This window comes from Crocodylus porosus, unplaced genomic scaffold, assembly GCF_001723895.1.
Source record: "Crocodylus porosus isolate Cpor-Errol unplaced genomic scaffold, CroPor_comp1, whole genome shotgun sequence".
Classification (NCBI taxonomy): Eukaryota; Metazoa; Chordata; order Crocodylia; family Crocodylidae; genus Crocodylus; species Crocodylus porosus.
Window position 1 is genome coordinate 47008124 of NW_017728951.1, and position 25527 is coordinate 47033650.

Below are 25527 nucleotides of genomic sequence, written 5' to 3' on the forward strand. Positions count from 1 at the left end.
TGGCATGAAGTCCAGGTCCAGCTCCCTGCAGCAGCAAATGGGGACTGCCTGAATCTCCAAAGCTCTTCGAATCTTTTCCGAATTGATTTGGACAGCTTTGAATCAATTTGGACCTTTTTATTGGTCTCCTGATTCTATATGGATTTGGAGATTCAGCTGCTGAATTGGGCCGAATCACCTCCAAATTGAATCAACACCCAAAGCTTCACAGAGCCCTAGTGTAAAGGTTGTCTGATCAACACATTCTGGGATAGGGCAAGGTAATTAACTGCTTGTTAATGCATTCTGTTTATCTCTAAATAGGTGAGCTTAATACATTGGAACTTTTGTCCTTCCTTGTTGTCTCTATCCTCACCATGCCTTAAGCAGAATTGTTCAGGTAACAGTTCTGGCATCCCTTGGTGGGTATGACTGGTGAGAGTGAGAGACATTCTTATAATAGATGGAGGAGCAAGAGGGTTATAACTTTTTTTTCTACCAGTGTTTGCAGTCCAGCTGCTGAGACTCAGACTCAAATAGAAAGCTTCCCCTGCCTTGCATTATGATCAATGATGGTCCAACTAGAGATTTAGTATGTTTTGCAAAAGTGTACGATTCCAGCCTGGGATAATGGGTCTTTTAAGCCTCCAAACCCCTTTGGTCAGTTCTGTGTTGAGTGGGATAAATAGGTGACTGGTACAAAGCAAGCTGAAAAGAACAAACAGTGTACCATGTGGCAGAGAATGCTTATAACAGCAAGAGGCATCTGGAACCCTGGGCACAGTTTTAGAAGGATCGTAACACTGGAGAAAGAAATGGGAAATTTACATACATAAACCTGAAGCCATGTTCAGACAAGCGCAAACCCATCTTCAGTGCCACACACTGAACATTCAGGCATTCCCCACACTGCTACCTTATGATGCAGAGTGTTATTTTGACCCTGGCAGATCCTGGGGTCAAAAAACCTGTGTGGAAAAAAGTGGGACAGTGCACATGGCAGCAGTGTGTGCTGCCCAAAACTGGAGCTTGGCTCTTCCTAAAGCTGGGCCCAGTGCACCAGATGCTTTGTGCCACTGCTACTTATCCCTGGGGAACCAAACATCCATGCTCATCTGGATGCGAAGGACTCTATGCAGTTGGGTAAGCTGGAAGGTCGGATGTCCAGGTTAGAAATAGAATTGGAGCAAAAAGGATGTGGATATTCATGAATGACTGGTGCCTCCTAAATCTGTGGGGGGCATCCGCAGAAGCTGCTGACAGCGGTGGCCCTGTCAGGGGGGGGCACCAGCCCTGCTGACAGCGTTGGTGTCAGCTGTCATGGGGGGCACATGCACCCCTGTGTACTCCCTACCAGTCACCTATGTGAATACTGAACGTTGTAAGGGTAGGGACAGAGAAGCAGAAGGTGCTATGTGTGTAATGTTGATAGATGCTAGGCAGGACAGAGAGCAAAGTGCAGACCATGCTGCATATAGAGCAGAGATTCAGAGGCTTGAAGTAAAATTAGGATCAGCAGAAGGCATCACTGCTGCTGCAAAAGGATAACCTGGGCTCAAAAGAGTTGAGTCTGGGGCTCTAGATGTGGGATCTGAGTGGATCCCCGAGGATCAAGCTATCATCTCAAGAATGGACATTTTGTGGGAATGACCCACAAGATAACAATCATGATGATGATTTATACTTGATGAGATATGATTATCCCAATAGGAAATGAGGAAATCGGCCAACCCGTGAAGTATTTCCATTACTTATTGAAGCATTAGGATCAGTTCCATGTGCATGACATACTTGAGATGCTTTCCTTATAACACCTTGTATAACTTTAATTCACTTTTTAACAGAAGGAAAGCATTGCCCTCTCCTAACAGGTGTGGGTTTCTTTCTGTTGCTTCTCAAACAGAGGTGAAGTACTGAACTCAACCTACTAGCTTTAAGAATACTGTTGAGAGAGCTTTGTTCCCATTCAGCTACTAGTAATGTTCATAATTGCCACATGCTATTTTTACTTTCCACTTCCACTACAGACATTTCAAAGTCGGTATTAATAACAGCATATAAATATTAGTACTTTATGGCTTCATTGTTATTACTATATTGCTATAATACCATTATTAACACCACTTAAGCTTAAAATTACTAATTACATTCAGCAAAATATACCTCTCTTGACATCAATGTCTAGAAAGGAATTTGACAATATTCTGTAAATTTACCTATAATTTTCCCTCCAAGCAAGTTTCAACTGTTACTAGAACAGTGACACAGTAGCTTTAAAGATTTTTCTAAATTGGTTTCTTACAATAAACCCCTCATTGTACAAAGAACTTAGGCATTTAAAACAGGAAACTGTCTGCACAATGTGTCTGATTCTCAGAAGTGGTGAGTACTTTCTACTCCTACAGGCATATTTGCAGGCACTCATTAAAGACGAAATTCATGGAACTTAAGTGCCACTAGAATGTCACTAGTTAGTCCTGTGTTCTCTCAAAATGTGGGATGGGTTTTACCCAAATTGTTTGGCATTCATTCAAATTCAGTGTCAATAGTATTGGGATAGAAAATAGATTAGAATCAGCCTCAGCAGAAGGAGACTTTCACACAAACTAGTGCATGAGGATAGCTTTGCCTTAAAAAAGTCAGACATGGTTTGCATATTTGTAATAACAAATGCAGCACTGCCCTGAAGCAAAGCATTACTTTGCAGATCATATGATTGCTACATTTGAAATATATCCTGTTTAAAAATAGAAACACCCACTGACCATTTTTATAGTGAAATAGGTCTACCGCTTAGAAAGGGAATGAAAAGTAACTATTAAAACAAGCATTTTTCAATAAGGTTTTCAATTTAATAACTAAAACCCAGATATTTTAAATTGCAAAGCGATATCATGTTTGGCATTGTGCATTCTCACACATTAAGCATCAACAAGCCCAATCAATATTTGGATCAGGAACTGACGAGGAACACAGAGATGGTGCAGAAAATGTAGCTGCTGATTCATGGGATGACTGTTTCTTTTCTGAAGAAATTATTTCTTATGGTATTAAGTGCTGTTTCATTTTGATAGGTACCATCTTGTAGGTGAAACATAAACTTGAGTTCCTAATTGTTTGTCATCTTGAAAGATCCTGTGGAACTGCTCAAGAATGTAAGATATTAGCCTCAGTGTCATGACTCAATGCCAGTCATGGTCATATTTGTTTTACTTGAACTCCTTCCACAGTTTTTATTGGAAATTATTATTTTACTAGTGATTAACCTTTGCAAAACTGAATCTAGAAGATGTGGAAGACTTCCACACAGAAATATTTCTTTGCAAAAGGATTTCTGTTCAAGGAGTGCAAGGGTTCTCAAAGTACAGAAGAAACCAAGGATTAAACAAACGTGACCTTTTTTTGGACATGAAAAATATAAATATTGCACCTTAACACCAAGGAAGGGAATTCTACACAAAGAAAAAACATAGTTCTTGAATCAGGCCCTGCTATCTGACTCTGAGACAAGCCATATATAGGCTGAGTTGGCAAATACGTTCAGATGTCGTAGCAACCACAGTACACTACTACAACAATAATATAGAGAACACCTTTGGTATATATTCATGTCCTGTGAAGGAAGTATTACTGGCTGCCAGATTTCAACACTGAGCCTACTGCTCTGCTCTGTATTTATCATTAGTGGACAAGAAAACTCCATTCTCCACAACTAAAACTTTACACATATGACTGCTATTTCACAGAAACACAGAACAATCATACGGTGTCTCAGTTTTGTGCTGGCATTAAATATCCAGATTCATTTGTTCATTCCATCATACCAAGACTTAGTGCCAAGGATATCTGTTGGGACTTCTGCAATGGAAGCTAACATAATGTGGCTCCCCTATCTCCTCCTGTCTGCAACTTTTCCCAACTGCTTGCAGGGATGGACTGGAAGGAAAATTCTCATATCTTCCTGTTTTCACTTCTCTTGGCAGCTGGAAGGGACAAGAAGAAATGTTAAGGACTTGCTATAATGGGAACTGTTGTTAATAGTTCTTAAATTCAGTTTGACTAAACAGATGAAGAATAGACCCCATTGTAAGACACTTGAAGTGGACTGACTCTTTTTTAGCAATAGATTTCAACTCCACATGAACCTTGTTCAGTAATAATGGACCTGGTTCCTTATATCTTTAAAAAATTCATTCTATACTAAAGAGCTAACTGTTTCAAAAGTATATAAACTACTTATGAGCAATTCCTGTTTAATGTTCAGGGAAGATTAGGGGTGAGAATTCTATGATGGTGAAGCTAGTAAAGTAAATATGACATTTTACACCTCTCAGCAGAAAGCTGGATGGTTTTTAGGGGCAGAGGGGGAAGTGGTGTGAAGTTTTAGCAGGGTGGCTTGCTGCTGTAGTGTGTGGTCCATCCTTGTGAACAATGTCAAACCAACTGTTTCCCACAAATACCGAGGACTGGATTTGATAGCCAGGAGGGAAGTCTCTTCCAGGCCTATGTCCCTATAAGAAGACATGGACATGGATATTGAGGTAAGTACATACCAACGTGACTGGCCCTCCCTACTTCTACTAGCTATTGGTCCATCTTTCAGATTGACAACAGGCAGGAGACAGAGGTCGTATATTGAGAAGGCCAAGGCTGGAAAGGAAATGACACACTGGTCAAACTACTTTAACTTTAGACAGTAAAAAGGTAGGTGAACGAGCAACATAGTGTGGCAGGTTTGCTTGTAGGAAAATGTATTATCTTGATGAGGTTTGTGATGTGGAAACAACTCTCTTTATTATATACAGGAACTTTATATAAAGAACTATTTACAGTAAAGAGATAACAGTCTTGCTACTACCCTTACAAGGGCCAGGGGCCTAATCTTGATGCTGTGTTGCCACACCAGTAAGATCCTTTTGGCTCCACCAAAACTGTCTCTTGGGTTTCCACACTTCCTGGATCCTCTACATTCCAAGGAGGACTTTGTCATATCTTCCCCTTTATTAAAATTCCTAATTTAATAATGTTAAGTAGTGCAAATTCAAACTAACATTTTGATTAATCTGTGATTTTCTAGCTTTTACTGTGCTGCAGACCATCTATCTACATCTTTGAGGCTAAGTGCAGACAGTCAAAAAGCCCAAGGATGAGTCGATTCAGTCTTTGCAGGTTAGTCTAAGCTATGTAGCAAGTGAACAGACATTAACTTCTGGAAATGCCTGCAGTGGCCCAGGCCAGAAGCTGTGGGGCGCTACAGCATGCCTCCCTGCTCAGCTGGAGCAGACAGTTTGGGCCAAGGTTAGCACTCCCACCCTGCAAGGTGGGGCAAGGAGGTTTGCAGGGACGGTGCAAAGCACCTGAGTTGATTTGAATCTGGAGGGGATCTGGAACACAAGTTCAATACATTGATTTAACCTAAATCAGTCTGAGTCTACCTCTATCCAGATTTGTCTTTCACTAGTTTAGGCCATTTTGAAAGTAGTTTATGTGCACTGAACTTATGTTGCATTACAGATTTGAACCAATTTATGTATAATTTTTGCCCCTAGCCTGAATGTTCAGGTTCCTGGTCAGATTCTGGATCAACTTGTAAATTATCTTTATCTGGTATTTCTGTTTCTATTTCACTCATAATCATTACTGGCAAGGTTTTGAATAGATATCTCAATTCCTGCTTAAGGTTTGTCTTTCATCTGTGACTACAAAGTAATTAAGGTGATTTCTGTTTGATGACTGTAGCTATTATTGTCCAGTGTCTGTTTAGCAAAATTTGCATTGAATCTTTGATTTTTAACTTTGGAAAGGGACTGGCTCCTTTGTAGTAATTCTGCATCTGATTGTACTTTCCCAGTCTTTTCTACACCCTCACAGACTCTTTTATCATCCTTCATTTCTGACCAATATTAGGCAGTCATCTTTTTTTATATGCTTATGGTAAAGAAGTTCTGCAGGTGACTTCCCACATTGCAACAGTTTAGCTCTGTTAGTTGAGTAGTGCCAAGTCTCCTTCCATTGCTTTTTTAAAGCAGTTCTTTGTAATGCATACTCTGCCTTCTGCTAGTCCATTACACTGAAGGTATTTGGGACTGAATGTCTCGCAACAAAGATCATATATGTTGCTGTTCTGCTACACCAGGAAGTTATCGCTCCTCCCAACTATCTCTCGGGATGCCTCACTTCCTGGTCTCTCTTCATTCCCAGAAGGACTTGCTCCATGTTGCAGAAGTCCATGTATGAGTACCATTGCTTGAATTCATAACAGGATGCCAGGTAAGAAGGGCGGGGAAAATCTCTAAGTAGAAGTGCCATAGTAAAACAAAAGAAAGGAAAAAGAAAGAGAGCACCAGTGTGTAGTTTTAGAATTCATGCTGTTTTCCTTAGTCTAATAAAGTGTTTTGTTAAGCATTAATAGAAAATTATTCTTTCAGGAGTTGTTTACTATTGTAGGAATCTATAACATATGTGTTAGAAGTCTGTGATGGTCTAGGGAGGAGGAAGAGAGTCTTTTTCCTAGCAGAGAAGATGGTCACTGTGCTCTGGTTAGAGAACTCAAAAGAAGCAACTCCATTCCTTTACCAAAGAAGCCCCAGGATAAGCATGCTTTTTCCCTGAGTGATTTATGGCAGTTCATTCAGGCAGAGGTGACTCTTCATAGAAAACTGAAACTCGTTGAAAACAAAGAACTTTCGGAGTCAGACGACCTATAAGCTGACTAAAAGAATTCTTGTAGTCAGTCTTTGATTATCATCCACAATCAAATAAACTATATTTTTTATTATTTGTACCTTGCTCTCTTTCCTTACACAATCGAACCACAATATGCTAACATTCACTTTCTCCCTCCCTTTGAAGGACAATAGCATACACAGAATGCAACTTCAAGGAGTGCAAAGCATAGCTCATTAATAGCTTTTCAATATACCAAACTAGCTCCACAACACCGATCCCTTACCATTTGGTATGTAAAAGAAACTCCTTGGGCACGTTCCCACGAGCATACAGATGCGGCTTGAGGAACTTCAAAGCAGTCTGAAATGCCATAAAGTGCACATGACATGTGCACCTATTCACTGTGCTGCTAATTTGCAATGCTACAGGGATTTTTTTGACACCAGGAGATCGGAAACCCCCACCCCCTTCCCAAAAAAAAGCAGCATGGTGCATGGAGCAGCAGCATCTGCTGCCAGAAAGGGAGCCTGGCTGGCTAGAGGCACACTCTGGCTGCTGACCAGGCTCTGAACAACTGGATCACTGCTGCTGCTGCCATGGAGGACCCCAGGACTCCAGCCAAGGGTGCTGGGGCCAGCAAAAGTGCTGGCCCCAGGTTCTCATATGCCACCCAGGACAATTTGTCCTGCATCAACCCCAATTGCTGGCGTATGCACAGCAGCAAAAAGCAGTAGCACTAACTTGTGCCACTGCTACTTTTGCTGTGGCATCTGCATGCCTCTACATGTGGGGACACACCTCTTCAGTCTATAGCTGTAAATTGTGTGGACTATAGGCCATGAGGTGTATTATGCATCCTGTTTTCTATATAAGGATGTGGCTTTTCTGTCAGCAAAGGAGGAGAAAATTCATAACAAAATCTGGATTTACTTTTGTTAGTCCATCATAGCAGGACTCACAAGGGCCTTCCTTTTTCTCCCTAGCTATACAGCTCTGGGCCATTACAGGACTACAGAGTGCAATAGCACTTGGGTCATGCCCTTTATTCTAGGGGCTGTGAGGGGATGGCTTGGAAATAGCTGTGAGGATGCATTTTGGATATTCTATCATGTTGCGAGCATCCTCAGAAAATGGTTTTTAAGCAGTCATTTTACATTCTTGGAGCAGCACAGGATGGTTGTGCAGAGTTATGAACCTCTGACTCTAGTATTTGTTTATTCTCAACTGCTCAGTTCCTCTCTGGTTCACAAAGCCAAATGAGTCTTGGGTCAGTTTTGGCCATTACTTTTTCCATCACACTTACTTGGTTAGTCATATCTGGAAGTAATTTATTTTGATAGATTTAAAAAGGAAAGAAAAGCCCTTTACTGTGTTAAATATTGGAATAATCTAATAACTTTTAAAACAGAGACTGGACACCTAAGTGCAAAATGACTTCCAAAACTGCCATGCCAAATTGCTTTTTAAGTAAAAAGAAGTGAAGTGAATACATAATGTGTAGTCCCTACCAGCCTAAAAATTTTTAACCTACTAATTGTCTTAGAACATACATCATGCTTTATTCCAGAAAGGAGGCACCTGTATAGCTCTTCAATGGTAGCATATTGCAACTGAGAGCAAATATTCTAAAATACTGGGAACTGGTTCTAAAGGCAAGTTCTTGCAGTAGCAGAGCAGTGGCAAAGTCATATGGGAGAAACAGAGGTTCCATATGTCCATTTCCTTAGTATTGCAATTTTTTTTTAATTGTTAAACTGCAAACGTTTCAGGGTCTAAAGACGGAGTGCAGGCAGAGGAAGGAGCTTGGATTTTAGACAGTGGGAGAAGCTAAAGAAAATGAGAGCCACAACAAAACACAAGGCAAACACAAATGTTACTCCACTTAATATAACTAAGTCTTAACAATGCAAAGTTCAAGTCTTTTGCTAGTAGTGTGATGTTGGAAAAAGACAGAGGAGGTAGGATGTTCTTGGTGGCATCTTTCTTAGTGTCACTACTCCGCAATACTGAGAATCCTGCTGTAAACAGCCTGCCAGCTGCTGCTGCTCTACTGAGTGCCAAGTCAATTGGAACAGTGCTTAAGCAGGACTGGCAGTCAGTGGGCTCTGTAGGACTCCCACTATTGCTAGCATCAGCAAGGTTCAGTCAGTATTCACAGCAGTGAAAAATATTTGAAAAGCATCTTTAGTGTTGGGTCCTAGCTGAAGCCACTATTTTTTAATAAAAAAAAAAGAAAACTGAGGAAAACCCTGATTCATATACTTGTACAAAAGCTCCATCTGCCAAGTCAAATTGTTTTTGACGTTGTCTCCAGCCAATAAACTTCCAGTTCCAAATTTAACATTTCTGACAAAAGGATTAATTTTGAATTACTACGGTTAGCATTGTCCACCTCAATTTTTTCAAGGCTAAGTATGGTTCACTGCCATAACTTATGATCTGAATACCCTTAGGCTTTGGGAGCTCTTTGATTTTTAGATCAGGAGTCTACAGCTCAGCCTTATTCTTCTCCCACCTGACCCCGATCCCCCAATTCCAAAGAAAACCACAGTAGATTTATATGCTGTAGTGTTATTATGTGTAGGGGTCCTTATCTGATGGCAAATGGAAAGCTAATGAGAAATCCAAATATAGATATGTCTACAGTTTATAAAAATTGAGCTGGAAATGGTATCAGATTTGGCTACTTCTATTTTCTGGTTGTTCTGGGAACCCTGGAAGAATAATCCCTTGGCTTTTCTGCATGTCAGCTTCTAATGTCAGAAAGCCCCACTGATGTGGAAGAAAGCAGAACAAATCCAAGCTGTTTTGAACCATCCATGCCTAGATGATGGGGGAAAAAAAAACTTTTGTGGGAAAGCATATATGCACATGCATGCATGCATGCATGCGTATATCTCTAGTGGGAATATGTGGAGGGTATTAAATGTACAGATGCTGTGAGACAAAACTCATCCAGTAGTTCCAAAGTCTGTAGTTTGTTAATGGGATTGTTGCTATGATAAGGACTGGAGAATATAGGCATATAGCTGAAAGAAATGTAACAATAGGGATTTGGACTATTACTCTAAATTATTGGTATTTTGCAGACAAGAGATCATTAAAAACTAAACAAAAGCCTAATCAATTAACTCTGATATTTGTGGCCAGTACCTCCTCCTCTTAGTCTCTCCACACCCCCGGCTAACACAAACATGTTGTTTTGGCTGGCTGATATTGTAATGTGCAATCAACAGCTCCCAACAGTTATGGTATGTCTGCTGAGTCATCTGTTCTGTAAATTACTAGTCACCTGATAAAAGGAGTTGGAAGGAATCCAAGCGTCTCAAGAAAATAAAGTTTGTAACACGGAGAGACTATTTTCTCCCATTTTTTGCCTTCCCCTTTTCCTTGTTGGTTCTTTCATCTTGATGTTACTGAGAATGAGGAAGTCAAAAGTATTTCAAAATTTCTGTTGTCCGTTTTTTTCCCAGTTTTTTCTCTCAGTACCTCATTCTTATCTCCTGAAACAGCTGGATTAGGGGCAGGATCTTATTTATAAAACCAGGTAGGCAGAATAGTGCCAGGGTCTAACTGTTAGAGGAAAGAAAAAGAAGATAAGACAAGAACTTAACTACAGAGCTCTAATACCTCCCATGACCTTTTTCACGCTGGAGCCCAATCCGAAGTTCGTTGAAGTTGTAGGGTGCATAGGTGACTGGTAGGAGAGGCACAGGGGTGGGGAAGGGTACATGCCCCGTCTGAGAGCGGCCTCCACCGGCTTCTGCGGGTGGTTGCCGCTCACCACCACCCCACTGCTGATATTGCCACACACAAACTGTGCCCCACCAGTCTCAGGAAGCACCGGTGACCCATGGTGCATAGTCATTTGCATACCCGCTCTACATTCACATGCTTTAAAATGCATGAATGTGGACTAGGAGCAGTGCATACTGTCAGGATTGGTGGGGTGGGAATAGCACAGCCCTGGAACTGGGGTGAGTGAGTGGGCTTTCTCAGCCTCAGAGCTGCTCTGCAAGCATACAGGCATTCACAAGACCAGGTTAAACCAATCTTGATCTAAGTATGCCTACTTAGGTGAACTAACTTAAATTAGTCACACCAGTTTTAGGTAACCTAACCCTGGTTTGGTTGTTCTGAATGTAAGCACCTGTACTTGCGCACTGTCAACTTTGGATCAGGTCCTTAGATCATTGGCTAATATACCTTTTCCTGGCTTTTTGTTGAAAAAGATAAAACAGAAGGTCACTGCAGAATTCAACAAAGTATGTCTATCTAGCAAGGACAAAGCAATTGAAGGATGGATGGTTTAGAATCTTGTCTAGAGACAAATGCATTTAATATCTGCTTGGCCTTGATTTTCAGTCTAGAAAGTTGCTCTTTCATTCCAGGGAAAGGAATAGATTCAAATGGCCTTACCTACCTACAGTGAAAAAGATGAGGAAAGATATTTTCCAACTACCTTAAAAAGTAAGAAGGAAAGACATGAAGAAAAGACCTTTTCAAGACCTTTTCATGACTTACCAATATTTCTCCTAGTCTGAAAATATCTTTCCAAAGAGCCTTTCCACATCCTCTAACTCCTCTCCCAAAGAACATGCTAAAAATGCTAAAAATGCAATTATTATTATTATTATTATTTTAAAAGAAAAAAAATCTTTTCTTGTTTCCAGATGAACCTTCAGCCAAAACTAACTATTGCATGAGGTTTGAAAAGATTCATTTAGCATGCTTCTTCATTTTTCATTTAGGTCTGTTTTTGTGCTTCTAACCATAAGCAGCAAAGGGAACAGCAAATGTATTTATAACATAATTGTAGAATCAGTAATTGCCCAAACGCTCTTCCAGGTTAATTTTCAGGATCTAAACAGTCAGATTATTTGGCTAAGCATCTAAAAATGTAGGGTTCTGATCTGAACTGAACCTCTGTCCCTTTTTGATAGTCATTGCTTGCCTTTTTGAAAGTAAAAGATCATATCTATCTGATGTAGTAAGGAAACAGAGCTGTGTTTGTTTTCAAGATATTACTTCATTCCCTTCCCCAACCAAAGACAGCCACAGCATATTTTTCAATTAAAAGAGTGGAATAAAATTGTACAGTTTTTTAGACAAAAATCCTAACAAGTTTTCTAAGAGTTTAGGTCCTGGCATTCAGCATGCATTCCTGGAGGCACACGTGCACACACACAAAGCTTAAGAAAGAGGGGTGGGGTGGGAATCCCCTGATCTTTTTTTCTGCTGCTGCTGTGTGGTCTACAGGATACTTATCAGGAGAAATGTGTATTGCAATTTACAACACAGAAACAATATGGACATACCACACCCCTTGGGACAGATTATATATATTCAAGCCAGAGAGAAGTTCCTGTGTTTTTTTTTCTCTCCCCTCCCATGTGACAACTCTACTTTCTAAATACAAGAAACAGTTTGAAGCAGGCTAGCTGTGGAGCCGGCTTTGATGTCCTGCCATCACACTGAGCTGTGGAAAGCCTTCTTGTTGTTTTATGTAGGGAGCAGTTGAAAATATCAAAGGGAAGATGGGATGTTAAATTTTTATTGATGAATGTTTAATAGTCTGGGTTGTAAGCTGTCATGAGTAATGCTGTAAAAGGATTCACTCTGAATCTCTCTGTTTGCCATACAGTGCCTGAAAGTGATTCGTCTTTTTAAAGAGCCCAAATCTTTTTTTTTTCCTCCAGCAGTTTATTTTCTACAGTAGATTAAAAGGAGTTTATCATGATAATTAGGAGAGAGTCAAGTGGGCACAGCAGGTTAATGCCCTAGCCTCTCAGCTGGAGACTGGGGGAATCTCCTTTGTAACACAAGTAAAATGAATGTGGCACTCGGATAATAAGCCTACCAATGTGGTATGTTTGGCCATAGCTTCTTCTAACTGTATTATAGTGGTATCATTGTGGTTGAGATGTGTTACTTAAATAATGTGGAGTATTAAAACAGCCTGGTTTCTACGGTCCCAGAAGTATTGCTAGTTGATAAATGGGGGGAGAATATATAGCCATTCCCTCTGCTCTCACAGATCATGACTAATAAGCTTGCACACACCCCTCAAAAAAGCCTTAGGATTTTAAAAGCAGGATAATTAGGAGAGCTCATTCTCCCTGATGCCTTGGTCCTTGTCAGTTAGTACTAGTACTAAGATGCAGCTTGGAAGACAAGGGTCCTTGAAATTCTGAGGGTCCTATTTTTGCTATAAGGTTATCAACTGGTGTAATTCAGGTGAAAATAATGCTGGCCTGCAGCGTGAAACCTGGTGCTCTATAATAAAGTACACTTGTGCCTTACTGATTATCAAGGAGCTGTTTGGATAGGGTGCTATAGATTTTTCAAGTCTCTGGTCACATGCTTGTCCTGTAATAAAGTGCTTGTGAAAAAACAGAGACAAGTGAATGACGAAAGAATGGGAGCTTGTATGCAGACAATGGGTAACTGTTATAGGACAGCCGTTCTTGTGCTATTGTTATGCGATCTGCAGCAGTCCATGTGTCAAGTTTGCAGAAGCATTGTGAAAACTGACAAGTCTGAATGATGTTTGACAAGGCTTCAGGAAACAAAAGCTTTATTTTCTTGTCAGAGAAACACAAACATATTTAGTTATACATGGGCTTCAAATCTTTCAGTGTGCCAGATGATTTGTGACACTTCAGGATTTTAAAAATATGTATTCTTTAACTAAGTAAATATAACCTTGGAAAAGATCGTTGTTAAAGGCCTAGCTTATTCCATCTGCTAGCAATAGGATTTTTGATGACAGTGTTTTCTCTTGTTGTTCCCGAAAAGAAAATTCGACCCAGAATGTTTCAAAGATACCTTATCAAGAATGATGATTTTATGTTCTAATAGCCAAACAAAACTATGCACATCCATCCAGACTTGCATATGGAGGGGTCTTTATGTGTCATATACAATTTCTACATGAATATCTACACATACACGTGCAAAGCAGAGGTGGCGTGCCCACTGGAGTTTTGCACATGGGCAAAAGCACACGACTAAAAATGTGTAGCAATATCTGTGCCCTACATATGGTGAAGAAGGCTAGCTGCAAATATTCCTAACTCCAAATAAGTGGTTCTGTTTTTTGTCATATTTACATTTTTTTGTATGATACTGTTTGCATGGAGAAGCCTTTAATAAAACGTGGCTTAGTATTGTTATCTCTAAGAACCACCGTGCCTCAGCTGGCACTCAGTGGAGTGATAAAGACTTGAATGGGTCATAAGGCTGACTGAGGTCATAGAGAACATGCAGGTAGGAATAGACCTGTTGTTTTGTTTTATGCTCCTTGCAAGTAAGTAGTATTCTGGACTTACTCCCTCTGACAGCAGTATTCTCTCAGGCCAGAGTCTCATAGTCTTATCCTTAGAAAACACAAGGTTCTAGTTATACCACTGTATACAAGTTTCAGTATATTCACCTTTCTTTTTTCCATTCTCTGCAGATTTGTGACAGCAAATATCTCACAGTTCAGTGGTGAACCAAGTAGGAAATAAAGAACTAATTATATTAGCATAAATGGTTTTATGTAAATTAAGTATACATGTTATAACAGTTCCTTAGTGCAAGCACCAAATCTTATAGTTACATATGCTCATTTAAAAGTAATCTGCATAAACAGTGGGAATATTATCACTACTACTAATAAAAACTTACTTTCAATACAATGCTTTCCATCCCCCTTTCTCACCAACAAGGACAACTGCTGCCAAGTCGCTTTCTAATCTTTGAGAATACAGCTAGGAATTAGAATGCAAGCTTAAAAGAACCTCTTTGCCTAACACTATCTCCTTGGGATCTTACTCTGCTCTTCCTTTGGAAACTATCTGGAGCAAGTAAACAGAACACTCCGCCACTGCGGAACCCTTCCCTATATAGGAGTTAAACTAAGCCAGTAGTCATCAAGTGAGGTTGGTTGAATATTTTCTATAAAAATCAATTTTGGTTTGGAAGAAGATGTAGTTCTCACAAAATGGGTCTTCTTTGTTATAGTAATTTTGACTCTCTGTCAGAAAGCCAAACAAACAAAACACAGAATAATTACCTAATAAGAAATGCAGTCCCAGCTGGGTTTTGTAGTTTAATTGTCTAAGCTCTTATCCTTTATGTCAGGGGTGGGCAAAATATGGCCCACAGTCTGCATTTGGCCCCCCCAAGGAATTTCCCACCCCAATCCAGCCTGCAGGCAGGTGCTTGCCTACCAATTTACTGTATCCACCCCCGGCCCTAGGCTGTCCCTGCTGTCTTCACACGGGACCAAGCCTGACTTACCCCCACAGAGGCAATGCATGCTGTGCTCCCACCCTCACCTGCAGGATGGCCCTGACCCCAGCATTGAAGATAGGGAAGCGATGGCAGCGGAGCAGGGGTGGGTGCAGGGGAAGGGTGCCAGTGGTGGGTAGGGCAGAAGAAAAGCAGCGGTGATGGTGGGTGGAGGGGGAGTCAACAGGGGGAGGGAAACAGGCAGAAGCATAGCAACAGTTGGGTAGGAGCTCAGAGGCCTGCACCTGTGCCCTGTGGCTGAGGGCCAACGGGAGCTCAGGTCCCGCATCAGTGCCCTGGGGTCGGGGCCAGCTGAAGCCCAGGGCAAAGTGGCAGGAATGCAGAGCCCAGGCCAGTGAGGGCACAGGATCCACCTGGCTTCATCATGCAGACCTCCCCGGGTTTGCATGCAGTTCCCGGGTTCTCTGTCTGAGCCATGCACCTCTGCAGAGAGTCCCATGTGATGGAGCTGGCAGCCCAGCCCTGTTAACTGCTACACAAGTCATGGGAAACAGCAGGGAACTTCATGCTATGAAGCCAGCCCAGCTCTACCCCTCTCCCTGCTGCCCCACCTGACCCCTATAACCTGCACCGTCAGCTTCATTGTGTGGTACTCCTCCCAGTGTCACAGGGCTTGGGCATGTGAGCCCTTCACAATGGAGCCAGTGGGGGGACAGGGGCTTTGGAGTAAGTGGGGGACTTCTCTTTGGGCACACTCCCACCAGTGCCAGGCTGAGGGAAAAAAAGGGCAAGGGGGTGCTGCCTCCTGAGATGCAGCAGCATCACTGTGGTGGTAAAGTGTTTCACCTCATTGCCCTGGTTGATCTGCCTTTGGCAGTGCTGGCAGATAGCATACCTGGGATCATCTGTCACCTCAAAATGATCCCACACAACAAGACTGCCCTGCTTCTGGGTTGAGAGTAAGGATCCTACCTTATCCCTCTCCTCAGCAGGCCGAGGCACAGCAACAGGAGGAGCAGACTCAGCTGAGCCACTTGCCTCCACAACCTTCTCTGAGGTGCCTTCCTGAGAAGGAGACCTGGGTTTAGGGGAACTTTGAAGGGTGTGGAGCACAAACTCAGATTCCCCCTGGGTCCCCAGAATTTCTTTAGCTAGAACAGTCAGATCTCCTGGTTCCAGATCCAGCTGCTCCTCTGGCAGTGGGAGGCTCATGCTGGGAGATGAACTTGGGGTGGAGGAGATTGTCATTCTGCTGCTGGTCCTATTTCTGGTGTTAGGGGAGGTGCTGCAGGTGCAGGGACAGGTACTGATCCCACCTCCTTGCTTCCACTGGCAGCAGAAGACAGGAAAGAGGATGCATATGTTTAGGGGAAGGATGAATTTGAAGCTTTAGCTCTCCCCCTATCCCCTCTAGCCCCTCTCCCTCCCCTGACAGAAGACCTGGCACGTGCCTTTCCAGCACACTTCATATTAATCTTTCCTGTGCTGGAAAATGCATCTGTGTGTGGAACTAACAAGTTATATCTCTTCTTCTTCTCTGATGGATGACTGTGTCTGACTTTTTCTTCTGTGTTGTGCTTACTGCTGTGTGTGTAACTAAAAACGTATCTCCTCCTCTTCTTCTCTGATGTATGACCGTCTGACTTCAGTGTTGTGTTTAATAATATGTATCTGTATCTGACTACTTCAGTGTTGTGTTTAGTCTGTATGTAACTATAATTAATAATAACTATATATACTCTCTTCTTCTATGACTGTCTGACATCTTCTGTGTTCTATTTAATAATATCTGACTTCTTCTCTGATGTATATGTGTATGTGAGTGTGTGTAATGTATGTGCTTCCCTGTACAGTGATGGATCACACTGCCAGGGAAAACACAGCTTTCTTTTTAAAAAGTATGAGAAAAAAACAAAACAAGAACAAATATAAATTGAAAGCAATAGATGTGATAGGGATAAGTAGAGGGATTCTAGTTAGTAACTTATATCCAATCCTTTCCAAGAACAGGAACTAGCAGGAGGCTGTCTAGGTAGAAAGCCAAGCCAGTCCAGTACCTTTCAGACGCTGTTGCTCAGGCAGAAACAGCTCACAAAAGGCACAGAAAGCCTGCAGAGAGGCTAATATGCTGTTTCTATTTCCCTCCCCCAGAGCACTTTGACTGGAAGGGGACTCAGGGAAAGATCACAATCACTGGCCAAATAGAGATGTCAGTCCTTCCCACCATGCTCCCCCTCCCTCTTCTCAGTTTCTGTTCCCCTGAAAGACTGCCTTCTAAATCTCCAAATGTTTCCCAAATCAATTCAGGGGCTCGTAATGAATTTGGAGGTTTTTTCTTTTCCTAATTTAATTCAGGTTTAGTGATTCAGCCTCCAAATTGGGCTGAATCTTGTCTGAATCAAATCACAGACCAAAGCTTTGCACACTTCTAGTGCTTACCCCCTTGCATAAGGGCTGGGAAGTTAGGGTAGTACAGTGGCCAGGCAGGGAGGAGACTGAGCCAGCACTTACCTCGTCACACTTTGCAGAACCCATCAAAAGATCTTGTGGCACCCTGGTTGAGAATCACTGTCTGAGGCCTCATCTGGACCAGCACTTACAAAGTATGAAGTTAGCAAGCATTAGCTGACATGTTCTAACTAATGCTTTTGTCAAGTTTAATGTAACTAAGTCATTGTGTATTCTCATAGACTTTTGAAACAGGAACATGTTAGCTAATTCATACCCACCTCTTATCATTTTCTTCATATAATATATATATACACTTTATAAGTTATAATCTGCAAAAAAAATTAAAACTATATAAATATCCTGGCAAAAATAATGTGTATTTCTGAGTCCAAAAGATATAGTAACCAGAAAGCGCTTAGGTATACCAGTGTAATTTAATGTATGCTATTTGACCTTTGCTAGGCATCTCATGTAAATTAAACCTATGATTAAACTATAAAGCCAAAGGCCATATTCCTTGGGGACCACAGCTCAGAAAGATCAATGTTTCAGCCCACTGTTTCCTTTTTTTAATTGTCGCATTTCTACTACTTCTAGAGATACAGTATCTCAATACTGTCAACATCAACCACTGAGAGCTAGTGTAAGAACTTCTGGAACTTTAAAGTATGACCTTGTGTTTAGTGTTTAGTCTAAATGTCAAAGATACTCCAGAAAGGGTTAAAAAATAGTTCAGTTTCTGCTTTACTGGTTAATTTCCTTTTTCCTTTTAGCCCTAAATTTAAGCTTGCTTACTTGAGAGCTACTAGGGTTCAAAAATAAAGCTGGACCAAGTTGTCACTGAGTCCTGATGCTGGTGGTACTGAATGCCTTCCATCAACAGTTCAATATCTTCTCCTCCCACAGGCCTCAATAGGTATGGCTAAAAGTGCTGTTATTCATGAAATACCCAAAGAAATTTGGCCCTACAATCTTGATCTTTTTCTGTCTTATTTTTTCTCATAAAATTCTGGTTGATTTATTTGAAGAAATAATGTCTTTTTCCTGCTATTTGTTGCATTTTATACTTTCCTAGGTAGAATGTAACTTATTCATCATTTTCCTCAATAAACACTGTACATATGACGTGCTGATTGTGCCCTCCAAGGCTAAGTACAGAAAACCAAAAAGCCCAAGGCTGAATTGATTCAATCTTTGAAGGTTAGTTTAAACTTCATAGATTGAACTGATAGGCAAGTGAACAGACGTTCACTTTTCATTCCAAAAATGCAGCCATATGCCTTCAGTGGCCCAGGCCAGAAGGCCGGGGTACTAGAACATGCCACCCTGCTCAGCCAGAGTAGAAAGTTTGGGGCAAGGCTAGTCCACCCCCACAGTGAGAGAGGGTTTGTTGGGTACGTGCAAAGCATCCTGGGATGCTGAGGGACTGAGCTAACTTGAATTTGAGCAGGATCTAGGACATAAGGTCAATAAACCAATTTAGCCTAAATCAGTTAATTCTGATATTACATCCATCCAGGTTTATCTTAAACTGGTTTTGGCCATTTTGAAAATGGTTTATGTGCACTGAACTTCTGTTGTTACAGGTTTGAACCGGTATCCTGTCACTTATACCAGCTTATGTGTAATTTCTGTCCCTAGTCCAAAGGAGGGAAATGTTTAGCAAATGCAGGACTGAAGAAATGAAGGGCACTTTTACGCATGTTCTGACGGGTTCTGATTCCAACATGTTGGAACAGGCTTGATTAATTGAGTCTGCTGGAGCACCTAATTAGAATGCTCCAGTTGTGCTGTAACATCTCATGTATTCAGCATCCCCGCATTTCAAAATGGGTCCTTGAACAAGCTTAAGTTAAAGCGCCCCCTTCACCATTTTGAAATATGGGATGCTGAATACATGAGACACTGCAGACATTTTAATCAGAGTGGCTCCTGAGACATACTCTAATTAAAACCTCCCCCAATCCCTCTGCCCACACCAGAGCACATCTGTAGGTGCCTGAAGTGACTAACGTTTTTCTCTGGAGTGGTCTCCATTCAGGTCAAGATTCTAGGCTTTGTAAACTGGCAAAATTTCTTCAACTCGAATGAATATATAACTAATCTGATAATGTGGCCTAGCAACTAACATTTCTTTAGTAATTGCTTATAAAGAAAGAAGGATTAAGGAAGAGAAATGTCTCTGTTTTGAAGTAAGAAATTCTGCTGACACACAGATTCTGAGAGCACATCTTGCTTAGTAGAAGCATTTGAACCTTGAAATAGAAATATAGACCTCTTAATTAATCTCTCTGTTATTTTATAAAGTGTAAAGAAAACTAACACAGAGAATTTTACCATTTAATTACAAAAAGAAAAATGTGTCCATGAGTGGGTGCTGGGGAGGAGGTTGTGGATCAGGGCAGAACAACATAATACTTTAAAATTATAATTACAGAGGAGGGGAAGGTTTATTAGACAGCAATAAGCTATCCTTTATGCAGTGGAATTCTATTAGAAAGCTGCCTTTCAGCCTTTCTCTGCTTAAAGTTATGTCAGAGTATCTCATCTAAACTCATTTTTTCATGAATTTATGCATAGACATAATTTTGTTAGGTAGAGACTGACCACAGCAGAAATGTGACTTACAGTTAAAAAAGGGGGTGAGGGGGCTCTTTTAAGGAAATGCTGTAAAGGCCAGGAAAGCAGTAGTTAAAGGCACCAGTTTTGTTCTGCTGGTCTGTACCTATAACTGTGCTACAATGTCTTTCCTTTCTAGTTGCATATGCCATTCTTGTGGATAACCATGATATTTCTTACCTATTCTTCTCTCCTTTAGTTTCTCAGTAGCTCATTTTGTGCATGACAGCAGCACAGAGTTAATATACATACCATGCTCATAATGTTCATAAAAAACCAAAAAAAAACTTGAAATGACCCAAATCATATATCATAGCCTCCATTTTCATATACAGACAGGATTTTAATGGCAGTGTGTAAAAACACTTGCTCACCTATTCATAGGCCATTTGTAGCATCTGACAAAGTAGGTTATAGCCTTCAGGTTATAGCCTGCCACACACTGCACATGCAGGCATTCCCTGTGCTACTAGTTTGCAGTGCAGAGAGGGAGATCCTGGGGTCAAAAAACCCATGCTGAACACAAGCGCGGCCATGCCATCCAAAGCTGGAGCTTTGCCCGCCGGAGCCATGTTCCAGCTGCCAGCCAGACTTCCAGTGTGGCTTCAACTCTGGGAGGCTCCCCAAGCCACAGGTAAGGCTGTGGGGCCAGCACAGTTGCTGACCCCAGCCTCCCCTACCCAACCCGGGTTAACCTGCTATGCACCAGAGCATGCATGACACAGGTATTCCACAGATACAATTAGCAGTGGCATAAGGTGTGCCATTGCTATTTGTCCCCAGAGAAATAAATGTCTGTGCTTGTCTGGATGCAGCTATGGCAGGTATTTCATTTTAACTATATGTTTGGCTTTATTTTATTAATATACTAATTATTATACTTCTAGAAACCTATTGATAGATACATTCATAAAATCAAATAATGTGTGAATAATAAATACAAGTTATTAGGAGATGCTCTCTAAAGCACCATAGCAGTAAAAGTGATCTTGCTTTTGGTAAGCTTAGTACATAGTTTCAAAATGTAGAGCCATTAGCTGAATCAAACTTGACATTCTTTAAGAGGTTACCATCCCTAATGGATTCCTGAGTAATCAGCACCCAACTAAAATAATATAGTATTACTGTTGTTTTTATTGTTTGTTTAGAGGCTCCAACTAAGACTGGATTCCAAGATGCTGCACATAGGTGTAGGAGAAGACGATCTCTTCAACCAAAAATCTTAGAATCAAAACAAACAAGAGGAACAAATGATAAGAGTAAGGAATTATTTTTATCACCATTTTTATACACTAAGAACCTTAGACTCAGGCCCCTGGAAGATATCTGTTAAATGGGATCTATGTGCAATCCCCACAATTGCTCTTCCTGCCATGCCACACATGTATGGCAGCCAGCATGATTGTGAGATCAAGCATCAAGTTCCATCATAATATAATTAATGATACAGGAGGAGCCTGGAATCCAGGTGCCCTTAGTACTGGCAAGTAGCAAGCTCCCGTGGCTTAGAGACCCAGTCAGCTAATGGGGCACACCATGCACTCTTGCTGCTGGGAGCCCTGTCAGGTGATTTGGGCTAATGGCTGGTGGCTTCTAACACATGGTGCTCCCTCATGGCTGAAAGCCAGATCAGTTGATTGGAGCTCCCAGGAAGCACAATGGAGCCCTTGACTTCAGCTGTGCCTGGAGCTGGGAGCCCCAATCTGTTGTGGGTAAGAGTCAAGGTCTCTTATGCGCTCCGGAAGCTTAAAGCAGTAGCTAACTGCAGCTCTGAGCCTCAGTAGGTCCTCTAGCCTGGAAGTGGCAATCAGCTGATCAACTTGCTCAGCTTCAGGAGTGCATGGGAGTTACGGGCTGTGACTGGAGGCTAGGAGCCCCACTCAGCCTGACCACACATTCAGTTAATGGTGTGATAGGAACCAGCCACAAAGTTTTTGTGCACATATTTTGTGTAATAGCCTTGTAGCTTATTACTTATTTTATCACCTATTAATTGCATTTATGTATGCTAGGTAACTGGTTAATCATATCTGAAATCTAATATATGTCAGGAACTTCAGAGAGACAAAGGGAACAAATTTTAAAAGGTGTTTAGGGCCATTCTTCCTGTTGAAATCAATGAGAGACTATGTGATGTATCCAAATCAGGAGTGGGCAAATTTGTGCCAGAGTGGCTGGGCAAATTTGGGTCAAGTTTGGGCCAAGTTTGGGCCACAGTGGACTCCATTTTCCAGCAGCCCCTGCCCACACTGCTGCAGTCAGTTTCCATGGAAACCCCAACAGCGATGGTTCTGTGACAATGTGGGGCCAGGGTTTCTGTGGAGACCACCTCCAGCACCACAGGCAGGGTGCACAGCTGGGTGGGGAGCTGCTCCAGGGCTGGGATCTGGTGGCAACAACAGTGTCGTCCGGCTCTGCGGCTCTGCGGCTCTGCAGCTCAGATCTGTGGCTCTGCCCCAGCTCCAGACCATGCTGTCACCATTGCAAAATCCCATCCACAGCTGTGGAGCAACTCCCTGCCCAGCCAAACATTTCTCCATGGTAACCCAGGTCCTGTGCTGTCATGGCACTGCCACTGCTGGGATCTCCATGGAAATCAGCTGCAGCATCATGGGCAGGGGCTGCTGGGAAATGGAATCCGGCCACTGGTTGGATCTGCCATTTTGCCCACTCCGATCTAGATAATAAGAACCTCCTTAGTGTCGATACCCTCAAGTGCGAATGGCTGCATAGTAAACCAGAAGCAGTTCAGCTGTTGGCAGGCAGATGGGGTGAGCTTATTAGCTGGCAGGGCAGGCTAACTGGCAGTCTCATTCAGCATTGCTAATTAGCTCATCCCAAACATCATGTAGTGGCAACTACCCTGCTTCCAGTTTAGCAGGCATCCCAAAAAAGGCAGCACAGCATGCTTGAAGGTGCTGCCACCAAGAATAGATTGTTTACTTTGAAGATGTGACCTATATGTCTATGTTTAAAAATAACTTGCCCTAAGGTTGTTCAGGACATCTGTGGCTGGGCCAAGTATAGAATCTAGAATTTCCTAATCCTAGTGCTGCGCTGTAATCACAAGACCAACCTCCCTCTCAAATAAATTCCTGCTTTCAATTCACTGGTTCCCATAGTAACCCTCTGCCCTCCCTTCCTCTCCATAGTGTTTCATTCCAAATTAAATCACACATTTTGCAATGTGTCTGTCTTTCTAATGGGCTTTTAATATGCTGACTTTCTTCTGTAGCCTCACAGTCTAATCAGAATGTCCCCCAAAACCACGTATCACAATGACGGAGAAATTTGGGTAAATATAACATGCCTTGTCAATGAAATACTGGCAGAATTGGGACATCTTTTTCTTTTTGCTTCAGAAGGAGAAGAATGAATTAATTCATCATTTTGTTTAAGTATGGAAGAGGACACCATTACAGAAAACACACTAGAAAGAGAATTAAATTGATAGACCATCATTTTAGTCATGTGGATGTTGTTTCATAGAGGTGAAATTTCTTTTTCATTGGCTTTTAGCGTGTCAGGATTTCCCACTGAACTGTCTGCTATATGTAGTTAAAAACTTTTTTTTTTAAGCATGCCCTATGTATCTCAATCAGCAGCTGGTTGAGACAGATTTGGCCCCTCCCACCACCTTCACCCTGGTTGTGTTTCCTTCTCTTCTCCAATAAATAAATAAAACAATACCACAGCTTGATAGGCAACAGTACTAACACTTCCTGGCACTGGGAAAACAGATTTTCCAAAATCAAAAAATACAATTCTAAGCAATAGGGAAGGTGGAAAAGGAGAAGGCTAAATCCAGTGATCCTAGGGGGCAGGGGGAAAAGGAAAGATTAGTAAACCCTGAATAGCAGAGCGGCTAGCTTTTTCCTTAGGAAGGTGATCTCTTAGTCCACAGTAATGAGGTGGCACACACAACTGCACTGCCCTAGGAGAGTGAATTGACACATTCACAGTCATTATATTCAATTCCTTGTCTCTTATCTTCCCCCAAAGATAAACTAATGTTCTGTACCAGTAGCAGATTGTTTTTCTCCACACTGGCTAAGCAATGTTGGCTGACACCTTGGGGCTGAAGCCAGGGGTTCACCTATTCCCTATCTTGGCTCTGTACTTCTGCCTAGCTACAAAAGATAGCGAGTAGTGCCTCTGCGAATACTGTTCTTCCCTCAGCTACTTGTAAGTAGCCTCTGCAAGGGCGGTTCCTACCCCTTTACATGAATATTTGGGTCAAGGTAAAAATCTTATGTTGAGGCAGCTGCTAATAAGCAATAGCATTTTACATTTATTACATTACATTTTACAAGTCCCATCATGGAAATGCATTAAACCCTGAGTGCTTTCTGATTGTATACAGCAATCTTATGCTATTTATTAAGGACAGGTAACAAAGAATAATTTATCCAAGTGAAACGGTGTAAGGAATTAAAGTCAGGCAGAGTGTGATCATCAGGACTGTGTGAACACTGTATACAGAAGAACTTTCCCTAATCAGGGTGTGAACATCAACACACACATAGTAATCACTATTAAAAACAGTTAAATTATTAAGGGCTTGATCCAAAAGTCTTTCCATTGACTTCAGTGATCAGGTCATAAGTAAATGTGTTTGTGTGGGAAAAGTACATATATCTATATTTGAGTGAATATGTGTATATCTATATCTATATATATCTTTGTGTGTATGTGCATATATGCATGTGTATTTACATACACATTCTCACAAACACAAATATATATTTAAGATTTACTGTTCTGGAAAACCTAGTGAATAATGTAAATGATTAAAGCAGATGCCTTGCAGAAAATATTGTTCAGACCTCCTCATTTAAATTCAGCCTCTTATTCACACTTGGTAATACACTCTGCAGTATGAATTATGGATTCCTGTTTTTATCTCTCTCACTACACATGAATGTTTGATAAAGATTGTTTCCAATATTATATTTTGTCAAAATGCTCATCTAAAATTCAGTCAGAAATACTTTCCAGTAATTATGCATTGACTTAGCACTAAAAAAAGCCAAATGGTATTATCATTGTTTTTCCTGAGTATTTGTGCTGAATAAGTGTAGGAGACTGACAACATTTGCAGCCAAAATTCCTTATTTATTTCAGCCCAAATGGAGTCCAGGTAGCTATACTGTATTTCACAATCTCTACAAATGCCTTGACCTCACCTCCTTGTTTTCTGTGAAAGAGGCAGCCTCTATACTAAATTATTTGGATTAATATCCCAAAGTGGTCTGGATCCACACTGGAAAAATATAACATTCATCTCTTCAGGGCATTGGCATACCTCTTTATGAGGTCTCTACAGGAAGAATGCCTAGAAGGAACAAAAGTTTGATCCCAAAGTAATTTTTAATACTTGTATTTATTTCCCAGTCCTCTGGGGGAATTTAGTGCTTTTGAGCATGAAGTATTAAGTAAAACAACACAGTGTGCGCAAGTAATTGGCAAACTGTCCCACCCTACTCGGCCATGACCTACAATGCTGCTACTTAAACTGTGGGACTGCAGTCAAATGCCCGTAAGTGACTAAAGAAAAACTCTCAATGAATT